Below are 9,930 nucleotides of genomic sequence, written 5' to 3' on the forward strand. Positions count from 1 at the left end.
ACCAGCATCTCCTCAGGAGAAAGTGGAGGCTTTCTTTATCTTCAAGATTTACAGTCTCAGAAACCCACAAGGGCACATTTACACTCCCTTACAGGGTCACTGTGAGTCTGAATCAGTTTGGTCTTTGTTAGTATAACCGCCACTTCTTCCACAGGGATCCCAGTAGAGTCACCATGGCTCCTGGTAATGTAAGCATGGTGCCCGTGAGAAACAAAGACAGGCTGCTCAGGGTGCTCAGTCCACTGAGGAAAGGAGGAAGGGCCCTCTTCTTCCTCCGTTGTTTTGGGGGACACCCCCTGGAGGTCCTTGCTTGAGGGTGTTTTCAGGAAACCACTGCTCCTGCTTCAGCTGTTTTGTCCAATAGATCTGATGTAGATGCCAAGGGCCAAGATGAGAAAAGCCACAGCCCTGCCCAGGGCCCATCTTCCACTGAGAAGCCTAACAAAGATCTGACGGGAAAGATATGCATGTCACTGCTGTTCCTGTTAGACATAATGAAGGCCGATATGCTGAAGGTTGTTAACAAGAAGTTCCAGAAGCAATTCTCTGAGATCCTGAGTGAAGCCGCAGAGGGAATAAAGTTGTTCTTTGGCCTTGAATTGAGGGAAACTAAGTCCAGATGTAACTCCTATGAGCTCATCGCGATGGTGGATGTCACCAAATGAAACAACTTGAATGGAGGCCTGCAGTTGCCTATTAAGAGTCTGTTGATGACTGTCTTGGGTGTGATCTTCGTGAATGGTAACCGAGCGTCTGAAGAATCCCTCTGGAAGTTCCTGAATATGCTGGGAATCTATGCTGGGAGGATGGAAGGTATTTTTGGAGAGCCCAGAAAGCTTCTGGTGTGTGATTTTGTGCTGGCGAGGTACCTGCAGTACCAGCGGGTGTGAAAGAGTCATCCTCCATGCTATAAAATCCTGTGACGTCCAAGGACGTGCAGAAACCAACAAGATGAAATTCTGGAGTTTTGGGCCTTGCTCGTGAGTCCCTGAGATTTCCCTGCCCCCTATGTAGACACTTTGAGAGATGAGAAAAGGAGAGCCCGATCGTGATTTGCAACCAGGGTCCGTTCTGCTGACACCACTGAGAGTTCAGGCCCAAGTTCAGTAGCTTCACCAGAATCTAGTGAAGTGGGAGCAGATTCTTCACAGTAGTTGACAGGGCTTCCAATAGTACATTCTGAAGGAGCTTAGAGGAAACAAAATGTATTATCTTCTGTTGTGTAGTAGTAACTAGTAGTCCGTTCTCTCTCAAAAGTGGTGCCTCTTGATCTTCGTTTTATTTTGCTTCTGATTGTAAGCTCGTGAATCGTGTTTTTGTTGTTTTTCAGATATAATACTTTTATAATAGCATTGCCATCGACAATGCCTTGAAAAAAACTTCAACATTTCTTTTACGTTTTAAAAGTAAGTAGCATGGCATTGAGATAATCTCAGATTAAGTTAGTTAAGATCACAAACGAGAGAAAAAAATGATAACTATAGAAGTACTTGGAGTGCCGTATCCTTTTTAATTTTACGTGTTTGTAAAATTAAAAGTTACACACACACACACACACACACAAGGATGCACACCCCTGGATTTGATTAAAATATTTAAGTGTTGATTTGTGTTTTAATTGAAGCACTGCATATTCTCTTAAATCTACTTGATTAGAAATAAAGAAAATTTTAAATTGTAATGAAGCAGTTTTCTTTTTCTGAGTTAAATATAACCAGATGCTCACTGTCATTCAGTAAACACAATATTTCCTCCCAGTTGCAAAATGCCTCATATTACCCAACATATATCTTCATAATCCAACAAGGTGGATTTATCAGTCATACTTTGCAGAAGAAGGACTTGTGTAAGTCTCAAGTTCACAAGGTTCATTAGTAACATTGCTGGATGAGAACCCTTGCAGAATCTGTCTGGACCACACTTTTCCAGTCCTTCAAGCCAAAGGCAGGCTTGTGTCTGTTAAATGTATTTTCCTCTCTTCGGCAAAAAAAAAAAAGTATCTTGGTGAATATAGGAGTCTGCCAAATTAGAAGAATATGAAAATAAATTCAAAGTACGCATTGGGAAAAAAATTAGAAACCCAAACCTTTGCCATTACATCATTTTGATTCATGACAAATTTGTAAAAGAGTAGAACACCCCCTTAGGGCTTCAAAGACTTCAAATCTTTATAGGAACCAGGTAAACTCATCTTTCTCCTCTGGAGTGTCTGCTGGGTTTGAACCACAGAGCTTGCCGCTAAATGTTTGTATTATAGAGCCACGGGGAAAGCTAATATTGGTGACAAGATTGTTGTCTACATATGGATTGTCAGATAATCTGATCGCAAAATGATGTTGTGGAGCCCCTGCTTATAGGAAATAAATATTTCAGAACGTAGCTGCATAAAAGTTTAAATCTGGTCGGTGAGGAGAAGGATGTGTGTTTCCTCTGAAGGCCCATTTGTCCTGTGTTGTGCTACATTTCTCTAGGACAAGGGCACGCTCGCTGCAAGGTATAACACAGAGAAGGGATGTGATATTTCATCAGACGTCTTTAGTTAAAGATATGGAGCCAAGATAAGGGCCAGAATGAGTGGAGACAGAGCAGGACCAAAGATTTAGAGATCCTAGCAAACTAGATGGTCCATTAATGATCTAGATGGTCCTAGGCAGGGTTAGGACCTAGATAGGCAGGGCTACCAGACTGAGCAAACTTTCACTTATTAGCATGCACTCTCAGAGATCCAAACTTAAGTCTAAGCCAGTGTCTTCTAAAATGGGTGATAGAACCCCTTCAGGATGCTAGTCAATCCAGGAGTGTGTGTGCTGTAGGAGCAGGTACATCAATTTTATCTTGTCTGATGGGCTATTGTGCAAACATTTTTAATTGCCGGGGTGGAGCACTCAGTTTATGTTTGCTTTCTATTCGCCCTCAAAAGGGGGTCAAATAAGTTTGGGAACATATGATCTAAGCAGACATACACGCTTGCTAGGAATCAAGGAGTGGACGCTGAATGTGGACTGAGGCGAATTTCTTCCCTAGAATATGGGTGCCCACAGGGCCGGGCCGGGCACACATTGTCACATCGGGGAGAGTACAGGAATGACATGCCAGATGCCACGATGCCTGGCTTCCCTGTCCAAAGACTCGGCCCCTTTGCAAATTTCAGCTATCTGGTGATCTTAGCATGAGGTCATCAGTCTCTGGTCAGCCAAGGGTAGATTTCCAGAATCTGTCTGCTTTCAAGGTGAGCACCCTGACATGAGAAATGAAGGGAACCTTCCATCTCAGAACAGTAGGCACTTGACGACGTCTGGTAGGACTCACAAAGCCAGATCCAAATTGTCTGGTGACCTTTGGTTTTCATAACCTCTAGGTCCTCTCAGGTGGTGAAGGCCTTCATACATTGTTGCAGACCCTCAGTCTGCAGAGGGACAGGATCTGACAGGCCTTAATTGGATTCACAGTGAGGAGCCTGAATACTGATGAATATATTTCAGCCCACCCCACACCTGATGGGGTTGAACGGAGCCCCACCTTGTGAGCAGTCCTGGAGAGGCTCCTCTGCCACACACCCCACTCTAGAGCCTCATGGAGGTTAGAACCTGACTCAGGTTGTTAAGCAGGTCAATAGAGGCAGGAGTCCCCAGAGTTCTGGATTTCGAAATGAGGATTCTGAGGCACAACTGAAGGGCCACCGAATCTAGAACAGTGGAATTCCGCAGAACGCTCAGAAGGCCCAAGCATTGGAGGCTGGGTATGAACCATTCAGAAAGCTGCCTTGGAGGTCCCAGGAAGGCAATGGCTTTGATCTAAAATGCCTGTTGCCCATTGCTCCAAGACATGAATGCAGCAGGGAGCCAATAGAGAGGTCTGCAGGGTGGGCCCCAATCCCAACTATGTGAACACTCCATCCCCTCCCCACAGAATAATTCACTTTAGATGACAACACTAGTTATAGCTCAGGGAGAGGGTAATGCCTGATCTGAGCACAGAGGAGCAAAGAAACAGGGAAATATAGAGAATGGAACACATCCTGGCCAACAAAATCCCGAGGACCATATTCCTGCTCAGAGCAAGTGAATGCACAGACAGGGCCATAGGGCCAGCCCCACTAGGAGACACAACTTTCCTTACTGACCCATAGTGCTATGAGGGACAACACTAGAGGCTCAGTATGGGAATTGAGACTGATGTGACCCACCAGTCCGAGGCAAAGGTTAAGGGCGTGTGGCAGAACAGCAAGGGGAGTAAAGCAATGAAGTCCACAGGAATGCCCAAAATAGAATTTTGGTCCAAGTAAGAGAAACATGGGTGACAAGGAGTGAATGGGGTATCCGTGGATCTTGTCAGCAGTTCTTGGAGCCATGTCTGGCTTTCAACTACATAACTCCAGCCCCTGTCCACAGCCAATGGTACACCTCCTGCTAGGATGAATATTGTCCTTGTACTAAGCCTGGAGCACGAGTCCTCTAAGCAAATATCCTATCCTCGATGACTGAGCACAAGGAGGACCAGGGATTTCACGGGAGGAGGACTCAGGACACAACACTGAGGACTCACAAGACCTGCCTGACGTCGGCCCTCAGAGAACCCCCAACAACCTCGTCCCTGGGCGGAACCCCAATTGCTGGATGTGACGTCAAAGGCCCGCCATGGGGGAGGTGGCTTGAGAAGGCTCACCATCTCATTTTGCTGCTCTTTCCTTTCTTCGCAGCGGACCGTAGAATCGCAAGACTGCGTCGGAGTCACAGTAAGGAGCCTGGATGTGGTTTGAGGGGAACAATTAACCCGAATGTTAACCGTGAAGTCCCGCCATAGCGCAAACTCCTGAGCCAAAAGGTCCACTTGGACCCAGAACATCACGTGGACCTACGGATTTTGGTGTCACAGAGCAGCCCCCTTCTGGATTGGGAGGAGGAACAGACCCTCTCTGGGGACTAGGCTGGGACCCTTAGCCCACTGCATAGACCTCCCAAAGCAGGGGGACTGCCAAACCCCACCTCTGCCCTCCATGCTGGGAGTCCCCAGGTAGAAGTGGGGGGACCACATGGGAGGTAGGACCTTCTACCAGTTCACAAATCTTCACCTCTGCCTCTGAGTGATCGCAAGAGAACAGAGAGCAACATCTCAAGCCCTAACCTAGAGTCCAGGTCTGAATCCAAGTGAGGAAAGAAGGGGCCCCCAAATCAGAACTGAGGAGGTCTCAGGAGCCTCCACGCCCAATCGCCGGAGCCCAGCACCCACTGCCATGTTCGGGCCCCAGCCGTCGCGGCCCCAAAGCACCCTCCACCGGCTGTGCATCACTCTCAGTTCTGACTCCGAGGTCTCATGTAGGGGTGGCCCTTAGTCTGCGGGCTGGTGGAGTGAGGGTGTGGGTGTGAGGGGCTGGTGGGGTGAGGGTGTGAGGAGCAGCAGTGAATGTGGGTCACCTTGAAGGTGCAAGGATAAGATGACACTCCCCATGAGGAAGGGGGCAGTGTTTAACCCTTAAGGGGGAGGGCTGCCCTGAGCCCTGCAATTGCCATTGGCTCTGTGGCCCCAGCACAAACCTGGAAGTAATGATGCCTATAGACTCCTGCCAGGTAGCTCAGGCAGAAGAGGGCCTTTCTTTGAGCCCCAATTCAGCAGACAGAGGAATTCCAAACTCTGAGGCTAGAACAGGGGTCAAAGTAAGACTCCTGTAAGAGAAACGATCATCCCTCCCGCCCTTCTCATATTCACTGCCATTGAGTCCATTAGCCTCAGAGACTCCACAGCCCTTCAGGGTTTCTGAGACTGTCACTCTTGACAGGAGAAGAAAGGCCCCTCTTTGTCCCCAGGAAGCTGGTGATTTCAAAATGCTGACCTGTGTTTAGTAGCCCGATGTAAGTCCCATGGACCAGGGCACTCCACGAGAAGCAAGGTCCGAGGGAGAACGATGAAGATTTCTATTCCTGTAAGAGTTACAGTCTCAGAAACCCTCAGGGGCAGCTCTCTCCTGACACATAATGTGACTTGGAGTCAGAGATGGCTAGGTGGCAGTGATTTTGGTTTCGCTTTGATTGAATAGAGGCAAGAGACTGAGTCTGTAATGGTGGTAGTCAAGGAGAGGACATTGAGTTGTGAGGTGGTGACTCCTCTTCCTACTAATCAGTGGAGATCAGAAAGCCCCACTCCCTTTTAACCCCTGGGGCATGTGGGCATGTTGACCTTGAGAGAGTGCACTCGCTTCATGGGAGGTCAAGGAGGAGAGGGACCTGGTCACAGGGGACTGTCAGGAGAGAACCCTAATAGGGGATCCAGGCTGCCAAGGAACCCAGGGCAGAAAGGCCTGTCTGTGTTGCACCCAGAAAGACACCCTGTCATTACTGGGGTCAGGTGTGTTCGTGTATATTGCCTGTGAGTCTCACAGAGCTTTGAACTGTCAGTTTCAGAGTAGCAAAATGGAGGGACCAAGGCCCTGCCAGCAGTTAATCCAATGTCCATAAAAGTGCACTGTGAAGATGACTACCCCCTCCAGAGCTAAGCACAGGAAGTCCCTTCAGCCAGCCTGCTGTCATCTCATTAAACCCCACTCAGGCCAGGCAGTGTGCATCCTCACCATGACTCACATATCCTTGTCGGGTTCTTGAGCATGTGACCAGAGCACTGTGGGTTCCCAGAGCAGGGCTTTCAAATAATTCTGCATTGAAAACAGGTTGGTTGTGAAAGTCAGGGAGGCATCTCCTTGATGAGGGGCTCACTCACAGCTTCTAACTTCCCCTTCTTTAGCAGAGCCACGCCATCTTTGTCCTGACCTGCTGCCGTTGAAGGGAGTCATCATGCCTCGTGGTCAGAAGAGCAAACTCCGGTCTCATGAGAAATGCCACCAGGCCCAGGACCAAGGTGACACCAGGAACGTGGAGTTGGCCCAGACCACTGCCACAGAGGAGGGAAAACCCTCCTCCTCACCTGCTGCTGCTTCTGGGGATTCTCACCAGGCTTCCTCCTATGCACCAAAGCCATGTGAGGCAGTTCCCTCCACCTCCAAGGCTGTTACAGATGTTTTATGTGCTAAAGCTGCTAAAGGTGCCCAGAGCCAACATGTGGGCAGGCCAAATACCCCTAAGTCCACACCTTCTGCTGAGAAGTCCCAAAGAGACCCCTTGACCAGAAGGGTGAGCCTGTTGTTGCAGTTCTTGCTGTTAAAGTATAAGATGAAAGAGCCCATTACCAAGGCCAAAGAGATGAAGATCATCACTAAACGGTACAAGTAGCAATTCTCCGAGGTGCTGAGGAGAGCCTCTGAGCATATGGAGCTGGTCTTTGGCCTTGAGCTGAAGGCAGTCAACTCTAATAGTCAAACCTATGCTCTCGTCAGTCAGTTGGAGGTTTCCAAAGAAGAAATTCTGATTGGAAAATGTGGCTTTCCCAAGTCTGGGCTCCTCGTGCCACTCCTGGGCATGCTTTACATGAACGACAACAGGGAGGAGATGTGGGAATTCCTGAATGAGTTCATAGCCCTCAGCACTTCATCTTTGGGGACACTAGAAAGCTTCTCACTGAAGATTTGGTGCAGGAAAAGTACCTGGAGTACCAGCAGGTGCCTAAGTCTGATCCTCCATACTAGGAATTCCTGTGGGGTGCTAGAGCCCACACAAAGGCTTGCAAGAAGAAAGTGATGGAATATTTCGAGAAGATTAAGTTTATCAACATTACTACCTTCCAAGACATGTATGAAGAAACCTAGGGAGAAGTGCAAGAAAGAGCAGAAGCTGCATTAAATGGGATGGGCGAGGCCAATCCAAATGTCAAGGCCAAGGTCAATGCCAAGAGCCATGTCAAGGGGAGGTTCAGCAGATCCTCCCACTCCACTTGACGGTTGAGGAAGATGCCTCAATTTGTTGTTGGAAATGGTTGTTAACCTTCTAAGTGGTGAGAGTCAGAAGGAGGAGGGAGGGGAAAATGAGGACCTAATGCCGGGGATTTAAGTGGAGAGAAAATGTTTTGAGAAGGTTGAGGGCAATGAATGTACAAATGCGCTTTACACAATTGATGTGTATATGGATTGTGATAAGAGTTGTATGAGCCCCTAATAAAATGATTTAATAAAAAAAGAGGAAAAAAAAGAAGTAAAGAAGAGGTTGAGATACTCTACCAGACCTGCCACCTGAAATCTTGCCAATTATGACACCATGGGTCAAGCATTGGGCTGTTTACTTCAAGGTCAGTAGTTCAAACCCACTAGCTGCTCTGTGGGATAAAAAGGAAGCATTCTGCACTCACAAAGATTGACTGTCTTGGCAATCCTAAGCCCCAGTGATGACTTGCTCTTACAGCATTGGTATTTTTCCATGGCATGAGGGACTAGAGAAAAAGAAGCAGTGACTGCAGTATTCCCTCTAGTGTAAGTGCCCCGAGACAGGACCCTTTCTAACTTGGTCACTGATAACTGAACTGGAAGGAATGTTCACTTGGGCTACGTGGGTTGGGTAAAGAGGAGGCAGTTAGGGGAGGGGTGGTGAAGTGGTGGGTGGAGACTATGTGGGTGTACAGGAGGAGTGTAATGGGATTTAGGTCCTGTGGGTTTGTTCCAGTGCACTGGAAAGAAACTACTACATGAGAGTTTTATTGAACACCATATCCAGGATATTTCTTAAAATTTGGTGACTGCTCCCCGTAGATCAGATATCAAGGAGCTAGCATTTTCCCTCCTCTGGCAAAATTATAGCCCACTGTGCTCAAAGGCCAATAGCAGTCGGTTCTTTCTTCCAGAAGCCTCTGGATAGGTAGTGGCCACTGTCCTTTTGGTTCATAGGCTAGGATTTAACAGTTACTAATTTTGTGACCTCATTAAATTAAAATATACTATCCTGAAAGGAGGAGAGGCTCAAAAATATCAGTTTTAGTTGGGTTCTTCTAGAGAGTCAGTGTTTTAAAATGGGAATTACATACAAAGATGTCTAAGTCTGGATGGTGAAAAGAAGACCTAGATCTCTGACAACCCACCTGCTTGGTCCTCTCTCCTCATTCTCTGAGGGAGAACCAGACTCTAAATCGTGGGCAGGGGGCACAAATGTTGTGCAGGAGGTCCAAATTTCATGAGAGTCTAAAATTAGACTCATGCAAATGCATACAAGGATATCCCATGTAGGAGGCCTCTGTGGGATGACATTTCAGAATATATGGGGTCAAGGACAGGTATGCTGCTGTGTATTCTTGGGCATGAATGACTCCATGCAAGGCTGCCAAGATGAGAACACGGTCACTGTCATATCAGGGCTTCCTAGACCTGTGCCTATGGATTTCAAAAGGTGGATTAGACTCCCAATAGGAGGCCAGGGGCTGAGAGTAATTCTGAACAAGAATTAAAGGTACAGCACAGTGCTTTACAGAGGGTCTAACTGATTCAATCTTCAGGTCATCTGTGGGTAGGTCCAGACGTAGGTAAACTCAGGAACCATTCTCGACTTCCTCCTCAGTGGCAACATGAAGGTGAGAGACTTCGTCTGATGTTGGGGCACATGGGACAATGGACTGAAATCTCTTAGATTAGGCCGGGAATCCAGCATATAACTCTGAGTGAATTGTATTATGACTAGTGACTCTACAAGAGTAAGATGATGTGGGGTGATGTGGAGTCCAATGATGGTGTCAACTAATGGACACACAGGTAAGGGCCTTGGTCTGAGGGGTGCTGTGTTGGTCTGGGTTGACTAGAGAAACAAATCCAGGGACATTCATATGTATATAAGAAAGATTTATACACAATAGCAATCGAATATTGAGAAAACATCCCAGCCCAGTCCACATCAAGTGCATACATTTGATATTAGCCCTTTTGTCTCATCCAAATCTATAAAGACCTTTTCAGATTCACAAAACACATGCAATGACCCCAGCTGTGGGAATATCACAGGCCAGGGGGTGGGAAGTCTTGCGGATCCATTGACAGTCTAAGCATCTCAGCAATGGCAGGGATCTCCA

General features: G+C 47.4%; 1 pseudogene; it reads left to right on the plus strand.

The window, feature by feature from the left end:
• The first annotated feature begins 6,785 nt into the window (after positions 1–6,785).
• Positions 6,786–7,693, plus strand: LOC105979941 (annotated as a pseudogene).
• The last annotated feature ends 2,237 nt before the right edge of the window (positions 7,694–9,930 follow it).

This window comes from Echinops telfairi, unplaced genomic scaffold (assembly GCF_000313985.2).
Source record: "Echinops telfairi isolate 266 unplaced genomic scaffold, ASM31398v2 ScPeMD7_53;HRSCAF=182, whole genome shotgun sequence".
Classification (NCBI taxonomy): domain Eukaryota; kingdom Metazoa; phylum Chordata; class Mammalia; order Afrosoricida; family Tenrecidae; genus Echinops; species Echinops telfairi.